Raw genomic sequence first — 20,050 nt, forward strand, 5'->3', positions numbered from 1 at the left:
GGTACTGGCTGTTGGTAGGAGAGAGTTTTCATAGAAGTGGCTTAACTGGAAATTTCCAGTTGAGGAAGTCATTTCTGGCAGTTCCTGGTGCAGGCACACATGTGTGAGGGCCCTTCCTTCATGGCCTCCCACTGCATTTTGTTAGGGTTTGACATAAGTGACTCCGTTTTGGGTACTGACAATTTTCACAGGAGTTCTATTCAATAGAAGTAACAGTAAGAAGGTTGAGAATGGATATAAAGGAGAGTAGGATTGAGCTTTAGGGAACCCCTGGAGAGAGAAGAAATGGTAGCAGCTAAGGAGATAACAAATGGGAGAGGATACCAGGTATGGTGGCTCGTGCCTGTAATCCCAACACTTTGCGGGTTGGAGGCAGGCTGATTGCTTGAGCCTAGGAGTTCAAGACTAGCCTGGGCAACATAGCAAGACACCTTCTCTACAACAAATGCAAAACTTAGCTGGAACCATGGTGCATGCCTATAGTCCCAGCTGCTAGAGAGGCTGAGGCGGGAGGATCGCTTGAGTCCAGGAGTTTGAGGCTTCATTGAGCTAGGATTGCATCACTGCACTCCAGCCTGGGTAACAGAGCAAGACTTTGTCTCTTAAAAACCCACACACACATGAGGGGAGGGAGGTGAACCCTGGAAGAAGTGGGAAGAATCTGGATGATCACAGGAATCCTGGAAGGAGGGAGTTTTAAGAAAGTAGTGGTGCTGGGGGAGGAGGCTAGGAGGATAGAGTGAGTTCACATGGACCTGAATAGGTTTAGGAGAATGCACACAGAGAAAAAGATTTTGTATTTGATTAGAAAGAGTACTAGTGGGTATAAATTCTAATTATAGACACTTAGTAACCATTCTTTGGCCAGTTGATAGAAGTGGTTTAGTAGAACATTTAAGTCCACATAGAGCTTGATGCAGCAGATGACAGCAGACAAGGAGCAGGAAAAGCAGGGTTTCCATCTTGCCTCTGTCACTAACAAGCTGCATGACCCTGGTTGAATCACTCGTCTCTCTTCTCCTTAATTGCTTCATCTATAAATGAAATTTCTTAAATTGATGTCCAAGGATGAGCTTCAGAGATTCTGAGATGTCTGAAATTATAAGCTAAAAAACAAGGGGGTTTTCCCTCTAGGGAGAAGGTCTATAGCTTTGATCAGATCCCCCAAAGTGATAATGCATCCTAAAAAGTTAAGGACTACTGGATTAGGTGATCATTAAAGTCCTGCTTAGTATACAATATCAGGAATTTTTAATCTCTAACTTTCGTTTCTCTATTGTATTCCATATGGCCTGTCTCCCAAATCACTCTCAGAGACCACTCTAAGGATTAGATTTTCTGAAATGTAATTGACTGTATCAGTCATCCCCAGGGGATTATTTAGAAAATCCAGGCAATTTTTAAAATTAAAGTTAATCATTTCTTTAGTAGTCCACAGACATTTTCATTAGGACACAACCTTTATATCACTATTTATATCATTTACTAGCCATGCATCTAATGATCATAAACACCAGAAGTGGCTGTAGCCACTTAAACACATGTGGATGTCATTGCCTTTAGTGTTTTCCCTCCAAAAGGAAAAAAAATTGGGAAGAAAAAGCAGTTTATTGAATGTAAACTGGTGACTGAGCTCCCATCAGAGTGATTGCTTTGGTGGTTCTCTTCTGGCAGGCATGTAAGCTCTTAGCAGTAGAGGGGTACTGAGCCCCCAAGTATGCTGCTGCCCTTCATAAGATGGCCAGGAAGGCCGGCGTGGATTTGAATACAACAGTTATCACTGTAGATAATGTCATGGGGGATGTTATTGACATTTATATTATATGCTTCTAAGCAAGAAGCCATCCTGCCATGTAATATACAATTATGATCATTTAACTTGGTGTAATTAATAGATAAATCTTAGGATTGAGCTCTAGAAATCCCTTTCAGGTCTCTTGTTACTTTATAAAATCTGGTATGTCAGCTGCCTTTACTGTTTAATGATTTATGTCTATAAACCACCTATGTGGATGGTATTCAAGATGTATTGTTTCACTGAAAGCAATGTTTAAAATAACTCTGGACATTTCTAATTCACACAGAAGGTTAAGCTGAAATTGTGCTTCTTATAAATCATAAAGTTATTTAGCACAATCTATTATCCACCTTTCTCATCTTACCATCATTTGGTTCTAACTGATGGATTTTGCTGCAAGTGATACATTCTACGTGTCACAACAGAAAGGGAAATGAAGCTAATAAATACTTTTATTAACACTTCAGTTTGAAAAGCTAAATGTTGAAGGCAAGTGTCATACTTTTCCTTGGAGCTGTTTCTTTAGCACCGTCTTTAGCTCCCAGTGAAATGCAAAAGGTGGAAAATCCCACCTGTGAAATCCAAACACAGTTCTTGCTGGTCATGGATATTTGCAGTATTGGTATGAGCTGTCAGGTGCACAAAACACTAATTTGTTTGCATGTAGACACAAGAGTTCTGCTAATTATTTATCTTTCTAAAGCCATTGTCCTCCCTCACAGGGGCCTGCTAAATGTGCTGTCTATGCAGAAGGTTTAGATTTATGATTTGTGAAAATTGTTCTGGAGATAACATTGTAGAGTTGTTCTATTGCTGTGTAGATAGTGTATTTTGAGTTTATCTTTATCTTTCTTCTAAAAAGAGGTTCTTGTTTTTACACTACCGACGTAGTAACTGGATGAGTGATTTCACTGCCATAACTGCTTGTTGGTTTATTTTAAATATGGTGTTTGCTAGCATGTGGCAGACTTCTGCTTTAATGATCACAATGTGATGACAAAAATGCTAAATCTTATCCAATGGAATTACAGCATGGACCCGTTTTTGCCTTATGGAAAGGAAAATACCCCTCAGAGATTTTAATCTGCTCATAAAAAGCAAATGTGGAAACAGAAACACCTTGAACAGAGAGGAGAAGTAAGAACCTGCCTGGGAATGTAGAATTTAATAGCCGAAATTCTATTTCCTGTTGTGATAGTAACTGAAGACAACATAGAATATACTTGTCAAAATAATAACACTCTTTAAAATTCCACATTGGTGATTTAAAGATGGAGAAGTTTCAGCTTTAATTTTTGGTAGGGAACTTGCTTTTTGACTTTGATTGCTGTGGACAGGCAATCCACAGCAATCAGTCAATGTGGAGTAGCAGAAAATGTCCTCAGCAGCTATAATGGCTTGATAAGGTGATATGCAGTTTTTATGAATGGCTGTACCCAAGCAGCATCAGCTGATGCTATGGTGGCTTAGAAATTTTCACAGGCTTTTACCTGTTTTCCATAACTCTAGCCATGCACCCTCCTTTTTGAGGTGATACAGAGATCACCCTTTATAAAAAGGCCCTCTCTAGTGCTTTGGCACTTAGCCTGGGAAAACATGCCTGCTTCAGGAATCCCTGGACACATGCCTCATGATTATAAGAGAGAAGATTACAAACCTCATGTCTTTTCAGGAAATATATTGATAGTTTATTCTTAACTTTGGCTTGATAGGGAGCATCATTCTTTACTAGACATAGACTACTGGTACCTTCCAAATATGGTAAATCACTTTGCAAGAACAAGAAGAGATTATATCTATGTGTTTATAACAACCCTATGAAACAGATAACTGTCATTGTCCTACTTTAAAGATGAAGCAATTTCCATCCTTTTGTAGAGAGCTAAAAAAAAAAGAAAAGAAAGATGAAGAAACTTGGGGATAGAAAAGTCAGGTGGGTTGCCTAGGGTCCAGAGCCTACACTTTAAACCACCAGGCTTCACTTTTCATTATGTTTCCAAGGCCCTAACAACATCTTATTGTTACTAGAGAATTGATGAATGTTATGAAAGTGAGGTAGGAGACTGGCAGGACTTGTTTTCTGGTCACAATCCTGCTGACCAAAACAGGATCTGATCCAGACAGGATAAAGTGAAAAACTAGCAGGAGCCAGCAGATGGCAACAAAAGCCATCCCTAGCTGCCCTCATTGCTTACTGACATAAGATACTCCCACCAGTGTCATGACAGTGACTGGAAAGTGACCACTCATTTCTATGGCAATGACTCAGAAGTTACTGCCCCTTTCTAGAAAGTTCTAATTTACCCATTCCTCAATTTATATTGACCCACTCCTTAATTTGCATGTAATTGACATTGGATTTACATGAATATAAATACAGCTGACAAGAGCCCATACATTGCTGACTCTGGGCACACTGTCTGTGTGTTAGCCCTGCTCTGCAACTGTTCAATAAAAGATTGCTGTCTAACACCACTGGCTTGCCCTTGAATTCTTTCCTGGGCGAAGCTAAGAACCCTCCTGGGCTAAGCCCCAGTGTTGGGGCTTCCCTGTCCTGCATGAAAAGGAAATGTTCAGGGAGCTTAGAAAATTTATAACTGGGGGTCCTAACATGTTCTGAAGGGGATGAGGATGGTCTTTCAGCAGAAGTGATGTTGAAATTGAGACCTTTAGGGTGAATATAATTTGCTCTGGAAAAAAATAAAAGGTTTCAAGTAGAAAAGACTACGCTGCACATTTTAAGCCTGGAGGGATATGCTGGAGGGATGCAGGAACTGAGAAGTCCAGAATGGTGACATGCAGAGAAAGGAGGGTGATGTGCCTGGAGAGACAGGCGGGAGCCAGAGGGGAGAGGACTTTGAAGGTCATGGTTCTGATTTTGTACTTTACTTTGAACACAAATAAAAAACAACTAAAGAAAAGTAAAAGCAGATAAGTTATATGATCAGATGTGAGCTCTGAAGATATCGTTCTGGCTACAAAGTGGTTTAGAGACAAGAGATGGAAATAAGGAGCTTACTGATGAAAGGCAATTGAGAGCTAGTGGCTTGGGCTAGTGAGTAGTGTATTGATTGAAGAAATTTTTAGGAGGTAGAACTGGCAAGATTTCATAATAGAGGGAATATAAAAGGTTAGAGAAAAGTAAGTCTCAGTCTTGTACACCATGCCAGTCTCATTACATTTAATAAAGTAATATTAAAGAGACATAAACCCATACTTAAAAATCTCTAAGTTAGGAAATGACTAAGCAAACTCTTTGCTCTATTGAGTAATATGTCATTATTAATTATTGTGTTTATAACAGTTATAAGACATACAAAAGGCATATTATTTAATTTCAGGTAAATAATGAATGCATGATGATAAAAGTATACCAGTAGTCTGATTTAATATATGCTGAAAACATAAAGATGTCAAAATCCTACGCATAGGGAAGAATCAGGAAAGAATTTACAAAAGGTGGTATGAGTAATTTATACCAGCTGCTATGAGTAATTTCTTCTTCTCTCCTTATTTATTTATTTATTTTTATTTTTGAGACAGAGTCTCATTCTGTCACCCAGGCTGGAGTGCAGTGGCATGATCTTGGCTCACTGCAACTTCCACCTCCTGGATTCAAGAGATTCTCCTGCCTCTGCCTCCCAAGTAGCTGGGATTACAGGCATGTGCCACCACACCCAGCTAATTTTGTGTACTTTTAGCAGAGAAAGCGTTTCACCATGTTGGCCAGGCTGGTCTCAAACTCCTGACTCAGATGATCCACCTGCCTCGGCCACCCAAGGTGCTGGGATTACAAATGTGACCCACTGCGCCTGGCCTTCTCTCCTTTTTAAAATTTTCACATTTTCTTTGATGACCAAGTACTACTTTTATAACAAGAAACTATTTTTTACAATAAAATAGTATGGAAAAGAGCAGCTACTTTAAAGAAAATTCATTTGTCATTTGCCCTTTGTTATTTGTATACATCTGAATTTTTATTTGCAGCATGTTTAAAATGAGACAAGCCTGCATACATTTTTTTAAGGAAAGAGTTACATTATTCATTTCTTGCTTATGTTAAAATGTCTAATGATAAGGAAAAAAGCAAACTGTTTGGTCTATTAAGTAATATGTTATCATTAATTATTATGTTTATAACAATTATAAGACATAGGAAAATGACTTCTGCTAAATGGTGAGAATTAACTGACTTTAGAACGTTTGGAATGGTTTCTGTGTTGAACACCATTAAGCACCACGTATAATCCTGAAGTGAATCCATGGAGGGCTGCCGCAAATGTTGTTTGTGAACCACACCATTTATACGAGCATGTGTGGAAGCCCTAAGAGATAGAGGAGTCTGGGAACCCAGGTCTACCAGGGCTTAGACCCATGCATGTAACCAGTGCACACTCAATGTTGTATCTCTATGGCCCTTCTGTACCAAAAGCTGCATGCAGACAGGAGCTGTCTATTGTTCACTGCTGTATCCTCACGGCCTGAGCACATGGTAAGCTCTCAAGAAACTTTGTTGAACAAGTGAATATATTTGTTTATCAGTGTATACAATGATTTTCTTAGGTTGGTTCTAGAAATCAAATTAGTGTGTTAAGGGTTATGGACATTTTACATTTCCGAGGTCCTTATAATGTATTACCAAATTACTTTGCAGAAGGCTTGTACCAATTTATACTTACTCACTAGAAGTATTATTTTGTTTGTTTAAACATTCCTTTACCAGCACTAGATATCTTTATTTTCTTAAGATTTTAAGTGTTTTTTGATAAAAACAGGTAAGGCTTGTTTTCTCAATTTCTGAGTTTTAATCTAATTTTCATGGTTTGTTTTATTTTATAAAACAAAAAGTTCATTTAAAAATTTGGTTAATAAAGAAAAAATAAATGCAATAATGATCCAACTACACATAGCTACAGTCAATATTTTGGTATGTATTTTTTCAGCCATCTATATTTAGACTTATTTACATCTATTTCATATATAATCCATTATTATATATGTATAATAAAAAGTCAGACTCCATTTTTGATGTTTGACTGCTGGCAGCTTTCAAGCCCCACCATGCCCCCTTCCCCTGCTCCCCTACATTTGGGCAAGCAAGTAAAAAAGACCTGTTGCTTCTTCCTCTGGCTCCAATGAGAAGGACACAACACACAAACCTTGGCCAACATGTGGGAGCCTTCACCCCAGCTTTATCTCTTCATTGCAATAAAATCTAAGCTGATCTTCTCTTCTACTCTCTCAAATCATTTGTGAATCTGCTTGGGAGCCTTTCTCGCTCTCCCCAGAAAGCCTCATTATGCGAGTAGTAAATGTCTGCGTATCCTCTTGGTGTGTATGTAGCATTATCATCAGTCTCTGTATGTGACTCCAATTCAGGTGTTTAGGGGTGAAGGGAGTCTATCATGTCTTCTTGTGGAGACCACAACAATACAGATTATAAAAATGGAGTTTAACATATATATTTCAAACAAGAATGAGATTATACTATACATATTTTGTAATAATCTGATTTTTATTTAATAATGTATTTTCAAAAAATCATTAAATAATTTTCACAATACCATATTTAATGACAGTATATTATACCGGTATATGGTACAAATGATCTAACTGACTTATTATTGGATACATATGGTGGTTCCATTTTTTTTTTTGGCTATTCTAAATAAGCTACAGTGAATAAACATCCAGCTATACTTTTGTGTCTATTCTTGATGATTTCTGTAAGATAGCTTTGCATTTAAGTATTAATGCATCATAAGCACATTCACTAAACATTTACAGAGTACATGAAATGCACAATTTTTGCGACTCCTAAACATAAAAGACATCAAATTTTCTTGCAGAGAAGTCCCAATATAATAAGGGATCCAGAAAAATATTTACAAATTAAAAAACTGAATTTTTGGTTAAACCAATATTGGTTTTAACTGTCTGCATTAAAAAAAAACACAATAGCTTTTTTATTTGTATAAAATTTTATTAGGTGTGAAGTTTTTCAGGGTGGCACTAGTACATTTCTATTTACTTGTGACATGTTAATGAGCAGTTTCTTCTCTGATCTATTTTTAGTGAGTTATAACTGGAAAAGTAGGTTTCATTTGACATTTAAAAAATTAGATTACATTAAAATATAACCACAAGGCAGGGTTTTTATAATACTCAAGTGTTACGTATGTTTTTATAACCACAGAGCCTGACAAGTGATTTGCTTCTTTGAAAACTGAACTCACATTACTGAACATAGTGTGTATGTATGTGTGCAAATTTATAGACATATGAGGATAAAATAACTAATTTACAGAGTTAGGTTTATTTCTGACCTACTGTCTAACTGAAATTTCAGGTTCATACGTTTGTTTTTTTAAAAGATGGGGGAGAGGGAGGAACCAAGATGGCTGACCAGAAGCAGCTGCAGTTGGAGACTCCCACCAAGGAGAAGGAAAAAGGTGAGTGAATCCTGCACTGGCAACTGAGGTATCCAGGTTCTCTCACTGGGACTGACTAGGTGGTTGGCATGACCCACAGAGAGTGAGAAAACGGAGGGTAGAGCAATTGTCCACCTGGTAGCCACATGGGGCAAGGAAGCTCCCACCCCCAGCCAAGGGAGGCGGTGAGTGATTCTGCTACCCCACCTTGGAAACCATATTTATTCCAATGATCTGTGTGAACCACAGGTCAGGAGATCCCCTCATGAGCCCATGCCACCAGGGCCTTGGATCCCAAGCACAGAGCTGTGCAGATTCTCTATGGCTGCTCAGCTAGAGACTGTTTAAGTCTACCCAGTTCTCAGGAGGAGGGGAAACCATCATCACTGATGCCTAAGAAAATTGGGGAGACTGGGCAGTTTGGACCCAGGAGGAATTCCCCATAACACAGCACAGCGGTTGTGGCAGATTGTGGCCAGATTTCCTCTTTAGGCTAGACCTTAACCCATCCCTGCTCAACGGGTAGGGCCTCCTTGCAGGAATTTTGGCAACTCTAGCCAGGGGTTTCCTGACAGAACTCTGATCTTTCTGGGATGGAGTGCCTATGGGGAGGGGTAGCTGTGATCTCTTCAGATCAGCAGACTTAGTCTTTCTTCCTGCTGGCTCTGAGGAATCCAGGCAATATGGACAAGTGGGATTCCCCCCAGTATAGTGCATCCCCTCTGCCAAGGGGCAGCCAGAGTGCTTCATTAAGTTGGGCCCTAATCCCATGCCTCCTGACTGGGTGAGACCCTCCGACTGAATGAGACCCTCCAACAGGGTCACCGGACACTTTATACAGGAGCGTTCCTGCTGGCATCAGGTTGGTGCCGTTCTGGGACAGAGCTCCCAGAGGAAGGAGCAGCAACCATCTTTGCTATTCTCCAGCCTTCTTGGGTGACACCTCCATGTGTGAGAAGGACCAAGGTGAATAGGGTCTGGAGTGGACCCCCAGAAAACTGCAGTAGCCCTGTGGAAGAGGGACTTGACTGTTAAAAACAAACAGAAAGCAACAAAAACAACAGGGTCAAAAATAGTACCCACAAAAACCCCATCCACAGGTCAGCAGCCTCAAAGATCAAAGCTAGATAAACTCATGAAGATGAGAAAGAATCAATGAAAAGACTCTGAAAACTCAAAAAGCCAGAGTGCCTCTTCTTCTCCGAATGATCACGACACCTCTCCAGCAAGGGCACAGAACTGGGAGGAGGCTGAGATGGATGAATTGGCAGAAGTAGGCTTCAGGAGGTAGGTAATAACGAAGTTTGCTGAGCTAAAGGAGCATGTTCTAACCCAATGCAAAGAAGCTAAGAATAATGATAAAACATTACAGGAACTGTTAACCAGAATAACCAGTTTGGAGAGGAACATAAATGGAGCTGAAAAATACAACTCAAGGACTTCACAATGCAACCACAAGTATCACTAGCTGAATAGACCAAGCAGAGGAAAGAATTTCAAAGCTTGAAGGCTATCTTGCTGAAATAAGACAGTCAGACAAGACTAGAGTAAAAAGAATGAAAAGGAACAAACAAAACCTCTGAGAACTATAGAATTATGTTAAAAGACCAAACTATGATTGGGGTATATGAAGGAGATGGGGAGAATGAAACCAAGTTGGCAGGGAGAATGAAATCAAGTTGGAAAACATACTTCAGGATATCATCTTGGAGAACTTCCCCAACCTAACAAGACAGGCCAATATTCAAATTCAGGAAATCCAGAGAACCCCAGTAAGATACTCCGTGAGAACACTAACCCCAAGACACATAATCATCAGATTCTCTAAGGTTGAAATGAAGGAAAAAATGTTAAGGGCATCCAGAGAGAAAGGCCAGGTCACCTACAAAGGGGAACCCATCAGACTAACAGCAGAACTCTCAGCAGAAACCCTACAAGCCAGAAGAGGTTGGGGGCCAATATTCAACATTCTTAAAGGAAAGAATTTCCAATCCAGAATTTCATATCTGGCCAAGCTAAGCTTTATATGAAAAGCAGAAATAAAATCCTTTTCAGACAAACAAATGCTGAGGGAATTTATCACCACCAGGCCTGCCTGGCAAGAGCTCCTGAAGGAAGCACTAAATTTGGAAAGGAAAAACCATTACCAGCCACTACAAAAACACACTGAAGTACAAAGACCAATGACACTATGAAACAACTACGTTAACAAGTCTGCAAAGTAACCAGCTAGCATCATGATGACAGGATCAAATTCACACATAACAATATTAACCTTAAATGTAAATGGGCTAAATGCCCCAATTAAAAGACACAGAATAGCAATCTAGATAAGGAGTCAAGACTCATCATTGTGCTGTATTCAAAGGACCAATCTTAGTGCGAAGACACACATAGGCTCAAAATAAGGGATGGAGGAAAATTTACCAAGCAAATAGAAAAGAGAAAAAAGCAGGAGTTGCAATCCTAGTTTCTGACAAAACAGACTTTAAACCAACAGAGATAAAAAAGACAAGGGCATTATATGATAGTAAAGGGTTCAATTCAACAAGAAGTACTCACTATTCTATATATATATATGCACCCAATACAGGAGCACCCAGATTCATAAAGCAAGTTCTTAGAGATCTACAAAGAGACTCAGACTCTCACACAATAATAGTGGGAGATCTTAACACTCCATTGTCAATATTAGACAAATCAACGAGACAGAAAATTAACTGGATCTAGTGGACCTGATAGACATCTACAGAACTCTCCACCCCAAAACAACAGAATATACATTCTTCTCATTGTCACATGGCACTTACCGTAAAATCAGTCACATAATTGGAAGTAAAACACTCCTTAGCAAATGCAAAAGACCTGAAATCATAACAGTCTCTCAGACCACAGCACAAATTAGCACTCAAGATTAAGAAACCCACTCACAACCACACAACTACATGGAAATTGAACAATCTGCTCCTGAATGACTCCTGGGTAAATAATGAAATTAAGGCAGAAATCAAAAGTTCTTTGAAACCAATGAGAACAAAGAGACAACATACCAGAATCTCTGGGAGGCAGCTAATGCAGTGTTAAGAGGGAAATTTATAGCACTAAGTGCCCACAACAAAAAACCAGAAAGATCTTAAATTTATATTCTAACATCATAACTAAAAAAACTAGAGAACCAAGAGCAAACAAACTCCAAAGACAGCAGGAGACAAGAAATAACCAAGATCAGAGCTGAACTGAAGGAGATAGAGACATGAAAAACCCTTAAAAAAAAAATCAGTGAATCCAGGAGCTGGTTTTTTGAAAAAAATAAAATAAAGTAAACCACTAGCTGGACTAATAAAGATGAAAAGGGAAAAGAATCAACTAGACACAATAAAAATTGATAAATAGGATATCACCACTGACCCCTGAAAACTAGACAACCATCAGAGAATACTATAAACACCTCTGTGCAGATAAACTAGAAAATCCAGAAGAAATGGATAAATTCCTGGATACATGCACCCTCCCAAGATTGAACCAGGAAGAAGTTGAATTCCTGAATAGACCTATAACAAGTTCTGAAATTGAGGCAGTAATAAATAGTCTACCAACCAAAAAAAAGCCCAGCACCAGATGGATTTACAGCTTAATTCTACCAGAGGTACAAAGAGGAGCTGGTACCATTTCTTCTGAAACTATTCCAAGAAATTGAAAAGGAGGGACTCCTCCCTAACTCATTTTATGAAACCAGCATCATCCTGATACCAAAACCTGGCAGAGATCAACAAAAAAAGAAAACTTTTGGGACAATATTCCTGATGAACATCGATGCAAAAATCCTCAATAAAATAGTGGCAAACTGAATCCAGCAGCATATCAAAAAGCTTATCCACCACGATCAAGTCAGTTTCATCCCTGGGATGCAAGGCTGGTTCAACATATGCAAATCAATAAACATGATTCATCACATAAATAGAACTAAAGACAAAAATCATATCTCAATAGAAGCAGAAAAGGCCTTTGAAAAAATTCAACATCCATTCATGTTAAAAACTCTCAATAAACTAGGTATTGATGGAACATACCTCAAGATAATAAGAGCCATCTGTGACAAACCCACAGCCAATATCATACTGAATGAACAAAAGCTGGAAGCATTACCCTTGAAAACAGGCACAAGGCAAGGATGCCCTTTCTTGCCACTTCTATTCAACATAGGTGTAAGTTCTGGCCAGGGCAATCAGGTAAGAGAAAGAAATAAAGCATATTCAAATAGGAAGAGGGGAAGTTAAACTGTCTCTGTTTGCAGATGACATGATCCTATATTTAGAAAACCCCGTCATCTCAGCCCAAAAGCTTCTTAAGCTGATAAGCAACTTCAGCAAAGTCTCAGGATACAAAATGAATTTTCAAAAATTCCTATACAGGCATTCCTATACGCCAACAATAGACAAGCAGAGAGCCAAATCATGAATGAACTCCCATTCACAATTGCTACAAAGAGAATAAAATACCTATGAATACAGGTAACAAGGGACATGAAGGACTTTCTCAAGGGGAACTACAAACCACTGCTTGAGGAAATCAGAGAAGATATAAACATTCCATGCTCATGGTTGGAAAGAATCAATATCATGAAAATGGCCATACTGCCTAAAGTAATTTATAGATTCAATGCTATTTCCATTAAACTGCCATTGACATTCTTCACAGAATTAGAAAAATCTACTTTCAAATTATATGGAACCAAAAAAGAGCCTGTATAGCCAAGACAATCCTAAGCAAAAAGAACAAAGCTGGAGGCTTCATGGTACCTGACTTCAAACTATACTACAAGGCTATAGTAACTAAAACAGCTTGGTACTGGTACAAGAAAAGACACATAGACCAATGGAACAGAATAGAGACCTCACAAATAAGATCACACATCTATGACCATCTGATCTTTGACAAACCTTATGAAAACAAGCAGTAGGGAAAGGATTCCCTAGTAATAAATGGTTCTGGGAGAACTGGCTAGCCAAATGCAGAAAATTGAAACTGGACCCCTTCCTTACACCTTATACAAAAATTAACTCAAGATAGATTAAAGGCTTAAATGTAAAACCCAAAACTATAAAAACACTAGAAGAAAATCTAGGCAACACCATTTAGGACATAGGCACAGGCAAAGATTTCGTGAAAAAAACGTCAAAAACAATTGCAACAAAAGCAAAAATTGACAAGTGGGGTCTAATTAAAACTGAAGAACTTCTGCACAGCAAAAGAAACTATCATCTGAGTGAACAAACAACCTATAGAATGGGAGAAATTTTTTGCAATCTATCCATCTGACAAAGGTCTAATATTAAGAGTCTACAAAGTACTTAAACAAATTTACAAGAAAAAGAAAACATTAAAAAGTGGGCAAAGGACATGAACAGACACTTCTCAAAAGAAGACATTTATGTGGCCAACAAACATGAAAAAAAGCTCAACATCACTGATCATTAGAGAAATGCAAATCAAAACCACAATGAGATACCATCTCACGCCAGTCAGAATGGCAATTATTAAAAAGTCAAGAAACAATAGATGCTGACAAGGCTGTGGAGAAATAGAAATGCTTTTACACTGTTGATGAGAATGTAAATTAGTTCAACCATTGTGGAAGACAGTATGGTGATTCCTCAAAGACCTAGGACCAGAAATACCATTTGACCCAGGAATCCCATTACTGGGTATATACCCAAAGGAATATAAATCATTCTATTATAAAGATACATGCATGCCTATGTTCATTGAAGCATTATTCACAATAGAAAGACATGGAATCAACTCAAATGCCCATCAATGATAGGCTTGATAAAGAAAATGTGGTACATATACACCATGGAATACTATGCATCCATAAAAAGGAATGAGATCAATGAGATCATGCCCTTTGCAGGGACATGGATGGAGCTGGAAGCCACTATCTTCAGCAAACTAATGCAGAAACAGAAAACCAAACACTAGATGTTCTCACTTATAAGTGGGAGGTGAACAGTGAGAATATGTGGACACAGGGAGGGGAACAACACACACTGGGACCTGTTTTGGGGTGGGGGAGAGCATCAGGAAAAATAGCTAATGCATGCTGGGCTTAAATACCTAGGTGTTGGGTTGATAGGTGTAGCAAACCACCATGGCCCATGTTTACCTATGTAACAAACCTGCATGTCCTGCACTTGTATCTCGGAACTTAAAAATTAAATTTTTTTTTTTTTTTTAAAAACAGACTGGGATCTGGGTATGTTGCCCAGGCTGGCCTGAAAGCACTCCTCTGGCCTTAGCTTCTTGAGTGGCTTGGACTACAAGTGCTTACCACCACACCTGCTTTAATATTTTCTTAAATTAAGGATCCTCAATAGTCCATTCTGGCTCTCTTATGCCCCATTAAAATTGCGGGAACAGGGAAGATTCGGGAAGTGTACTCTACTAGCTTCTCCCCACCTGTGAACATTCTGATAATGCTCCTGTTGGCATTTCCTTCCCTCCTGGGCAACCACTGGTCTAGGGGAGCGCCTGTTGACAGGAAGTGTCCTCTCCAGTGTGCCTGAATGAAAAAAAGGCTAAACGCTATCTTTTTTAGATATATCTTTTGAAAATCATTTTAAGTGATTACTCTAAACAGTTATGACATTTTATAAACTAATATTAAAAAACTAGTTAAAAAAATTAAAAATATTTTTAAAATAAAATAATTGATGGTATACATAGACATAAATTCTTGAAATAGAATTGGATTATAAATTCTTCCTTTGCTTAAAGGAAATAAATATTTCTAAAGTGGTTTTAATCTAGATGTTTTATTAGTCCATCGTCAAGGATTAATTTTAAATGTCTTTAGATATAAATTTGTTAATTCATTATTCTGTACTTTACATTTCCTTCATTATAAGAAAAAAATATGCCAAGAAAATGTTCATTGTGCTTTAAGTTAATGAATTCCACTGAATGGTTATATTATTGGAGAGATGATTTTAGGTTAGTGCACATAATATTTATTTCATGATTGTCTTTTTTAAAAACAGTATTATTGTCTGGGTGTGGTGGCTTACACCTGCAATCCCAACACTTTGGGAGGCTGAGGCAGGAGGATTTCTTGAGGCCAGGAGTTCAAGACCAGCCTGGACAACATAGGGAGACTCTGTCTCTACAAAAATAGAAGTAAAACATTATCTTAGCATGGTGGCTTACACCATTGGTCCCAGCTACTTGGGAGGCTGAGTCAGGAGAACTGCTTGGACCTGGGAGGTCGAGGCTGCAGTGAGCTCTGATTGTGCCACTGCACTTCAGCCTCAGTGACTGAGAGAGACCTTGTCTCAAAAAACAAACAAAAAGCTCCCCAGCATTACTGAGGTATAACTGACATGCAGTAAACTATACATATTTAAAATGTACAGTTTGAAAAGTTTGGACAGATGTATACACTGTTTATTTCCTCTAGTGACTTTTAAAAAGAAAGTTTTAAATTTTGATAAGAGGTTCAATTTATTAATTCTTTCTTTCATAGATCATGCTTTTAGTGTTGTCTAAAACACTAAATCAAAATCACAAAGACTTTATCCTGTGTTTTCTTCGGGAAATGTAATAGTTTTAGCTTTTACATTTAGGTCTATGGTCCATTTTTATTAATTTTTGCATAAAGTGCAAGGTATGGATAAAAGTTCTTTTTTTTTCATGTGGATATTCAATTGTTCTAGCAGTATTTTTAGAAAAAAAAATCCTTTCTCTACTAAATTGCCTTTACATCTTTCGGCAAAATCAGTTGACCATGGATTCTTTTTTGTGTTCCATTGATTTATTCATCATTGCAATGAAAATATTACACTGTCTTGATTAATGCAGCTTTATAATAAGTCCTGAAATCACATAAGTCATCTTTGCCCTTTTTTGACATTGTTTTTGGTCTTTGCATTTCAATATGAATTTTAGAATTGACTTGTTAATTTCTATGAAAAATGTTGATATTTTGTTTGAGATTGCCTGGAATCTGCAGATCAGTTTTTAAAGAATTGACATCTTAACAATATTGATTGTTTGGGCCCTTGAACAGTGTGTACCTCTCCATTTATTTAGATCTTCTTTAATTTCCCTCAGAAATGTTTTGTAGTTTTCAGTGTACAGGGCTTGCACATCTTTTAACAGATTTTTTACCATTTCATATTTTTATGCTATTGTTAATTATGTTGCTTTATGATTTCAATATCTGATTATTTATTGCTACTATATAGCAATACAGTTGCTTTCTGAATATTGACCTTGTATCAGGCCTGAATCATTGCTAAACTCACTGGTTAGTTTAGTAGTATTTTTGAAGATTTCGTGGAATTTTCTGCATAGATGATCATGTTGTCTGCAAATAAAGTGTTATTTCTTTCTTTCCAGTCTGAATGCCTTTTATTTTCTGCCTTGACTTGTGACCTGGTTAGAACCTCCAGTACAATGTTTAATACAAATAGTTAAAGCAGTTATGCCAACAAGTATGCTTTTCTTGTTTAAGATCTTAAGCAAAAGCATTCTCATGTTTCATTATTAAGTATAATGCTAGCTGTAGAGTTTTTATCAGGTCGAGAAAGCTCCTTTCTATTCCTAGTTTGCTAAGAATTTTTATCTCGAATGGATGTTTGGATTTTGTGAAATCTTTTAAAATGTCTGTTAAGATGAGTATGTATTTTTTTCTTTTTCAATCTGTTAATATAATGATTAATATTAATTGATTTTTCATCTTTTATTTTAAAATTTTAAATTATTTTAATTGACAAATTAAAATTGCATAAATTTGTGGTATACAATATGATGTTTCAAAATATATATGCTTTGTGAAATGGATAAATCAAGATAATTAACGTATGCATTACTCACATACTTACCATTTATTTGTGTAGTCATTGAACTTTTTTCTTTTTTGTAGAGACAGCATCTCCCTATATTGTGCAGGCTGGCCTCAAGAGATCCTCCCACCTCGGCCACCCAAGGTATTGGGATTACAGGCATGAGCCACCATGCCTGGACTGTCATTGATTTTGAATATTAAACTAATCTTCATGCCTAGGGTAAATCTCACTTGGCCATGATATAGTATCCTTTTTATATGTTGTTTGATTTACTTTTCAGAAATTTGTATTATAATTTTTGTATCTATGTTCATGAGGGATACGGGATACTGGTCTACATTTTTATTGAAATATCTTTGTCAAGATTTTGGTCTCATGGTAATGCTTATATCAAAGACTTGGGAAGTATTCCCTCCTCTTTGATTTTCTGGGAGAGTTTTGTAGAATTGGTATTATTTCTTCCATAAGTGTTTGGTAGAATTTACAGTGAAGCCACCTTAGCCTGGAGATTTCTTTGTGGGAAGGTTTCTAGCTACAAATTTAATTTTTAAAATAAAGTCATGGCTATTCAGATTATCTATTTCCTTTTTAGTAAACTTTGATTACTTCTGTCTTTTAAGGAAATGTGTATATTGCATCTCTAGGTTGTCAAATTTATTGCATGAGATCATATATATTTCATTATTTTTCACCATCTGTAGAATCTTAGTTATGTTATCTCTGTTACCCCCAATATTGGTAATTTGTGTTTGCTCTCTTTTTTCTTACTTAGTTTGGCTAGAGGTTTATCAATTTTATTGGTCTTCTTAGGAAATCAGCTTTGGGTTTCACTAATTTTCTCTTATATTTTGCTTTTTTCAACTTCATTGATCTCTGCTGTGATTTTTATATTTCCTTTTTTCTGCTTACTTTGGGTTTCATTTACTTTTCTTTTTCTAGTGTCTTAGAATGAAAACTGGAGGTCACTGACTTGAGATTTTCCTTCTTTTATAATAGAGGCCTTTACATGCTATTTACCTCTAAATTTTACCTTAGTGGTGTGGAGGCAGAATAATGCCCCTACCCAGAGGTGTCCATATTGTAATTTCCAGAAGCTGTGAATATATTACCTTACATGGCAAAAGGGATTTTGCAAAAATGATTAAGTTGAGGATTTTGAAATGAGGAGAGTATTCTGGATTCTCTAGGTGATGCCAATTTAATCACAAAAGTTCTTCTCAGTGGGAGGCAGAAGGGTCAGAGTCAGAGGAGATGTGATGAGAGAAGCAGAGAGGTTGGAGTGATGCAACTGCTGGTTTTCAAGATGGAAGAGAGCCCCAAGACGAGACATGTGGGCAGCCTGTAGAAGCTGGAAAAGACAGGGAAATGATTCTCACCTAGTGCCCCTGGAAGGGACACAGCCCACTTGACACTTTGATTTTAACCCAGCGAGACTCCTAATTTCTAGAAATGTATGATAATAAACTCATGTAGTTTTAAGCCACTACATTTGTGATAATGTCTCAGAGCAGCACTAGGAAACATATACATGTGGCATCCCCCAAGTTTTGGTATGTTGTGTTTTTATCTTCAGTCAGTTCAAAACACTTTTAAATTTCCTGTACACTTTTAAATTTCCTATTTGATTTCATCTGGACCCATTGATTATTTAGTAGTGGGTAGTTTGAGGGATTCTGTAGATTTTCCAGATATCTTTCTGTTAGTGATTTCTTATCCAATTCCATTGTGGTCAGAGCACATATTTTGTATGACTTGAATCCTTTTAAACTTATTGGGACTTGTTTTATGACCCAGAATATAATTTGTCTTGGTAAAACATCAAGTACACTTGAAAGGAAAGTGTATTCTGTTGTTGTTGGGTGGAATATTCTACACATGTCAAGTTGGCTGAATTGTGTTGCTCAAATCTACATTCTTACTTATTTTCTGTCTACTGGTATCATTTACTGAGAGAGAGAGAGGGGTATTAAAATCTCTGATTATAGTTTTAGATGTGCATAGTTATATTTACAATTATTTTGTGTTTTCTGATTAAATGACTTCTTTATCAAAATGAAATTACCGTCTTTATTCCTGGTAATTGTCTTTTCTCTGAAATCGACCCTGTTTGATACTAATGTAGCCATGTTAACTTTCTTCTGAGCTTACTTTTTTTTATCTAGTCTGATAACCTTTCAACTGGGATATTTAGACCATTTGCTTTAATGTGACTATTGATATTGTTAGGTTTAAATGTCATCTTGCTGTTTGCTTTCTATTTACCCTATCTATTCTTTGTTCCCCTTTTTCTGCCTTGTTTGGGTTTTAAAAAATGATTCCATTTTATCTCCATTGTTGGCTTATTAACTGTAACTCTTTATATTCTTTTAATTGTGGCTTTAGCATTTGTTGTCTATCTCTTCAATGTAATAGTCTACTTTCAAGTGATATTACTTCACATAGAGTATAAGAACTTTATAATCGTATAATTCTGTTTCTCCCTTCTCATCTTTTGTGCCTTTGTTTTCATACATTTTGCCTCTACGTATGTTATAAACCCAACAATAGGTTGTTTTTATTTAGTATTGTTATTTATAGTTTACTGGTATTATTATAATAAATTATCTTTTTAAATGACTTAAATGCTAAGAAAAAATCTTGTATATTTACCCTTGTAATGAACATTTATAGTGTTCTTCAGGGTTTCCTGTGGATGAATATTTCCATTTGCTATCATTTTCCTTCTGCCTAAAGAACTTCCTTTAACATATAACATAAAGGAAGTGTTATACATAGTATTTATATAGTATATATCTGCTGGTTATTAATTCTTTCAGCTTTGTATCCCTGGAAAAGTTTTTATTCCATCATTGTTTCTGAAAGATACTTTCACTGGGTATAGAATTCTAGGTTGATAGGTTTCTTTTTTCTTTCAGAACTTTAAAATTTTTGCTCTGCTGCCTTTTCACTTGCATTGCTTCTGATGATAAATCTAC

The 20,050-nt window shown here is 37.0% G+C and overlaps 1 long non-coding RNA gene across 1 annotated transcript in view; it reads left to right on the forward strand.

Moving 5' to 3' along the window:
- Nucleotides 1-17,217, forward strand: part of LOC109026597 (uncharacterized) — a 28,809-nt gene extending 11,592 nt beyond the window's left edge. Inside the window, exons 3-4 of the long non-coding RNA XR_008678813.2 lie at nucleotides 8,173-8,250; nucleotides 17,153-17,217. This is a non-coding gene — a long non-coding RNA (uncharacterized lncRNA). The remainder of the gene's footprint in view (nucleotides 1-8,172; nucleotides 8,251-17,152) is intronic.
- Nucleotides 17,218-20,050: the final 2,833 nt, after the last annotated feature.

Source organism: Gorilla gorilla, chromosome 3 (genome assembly GCF_029281585.2).
Source record: "Gorilla gorilla gorilla isolate KB3781 chromosome 3, NHGRI_mGorGor1-v2.1_pri, whole genome shotgun sequence".
NCBI lineage: Eukaryota > Metazoa > Chordata > Mammalia > Primates > Hominidae > Gorilla > Gorilla gorilla.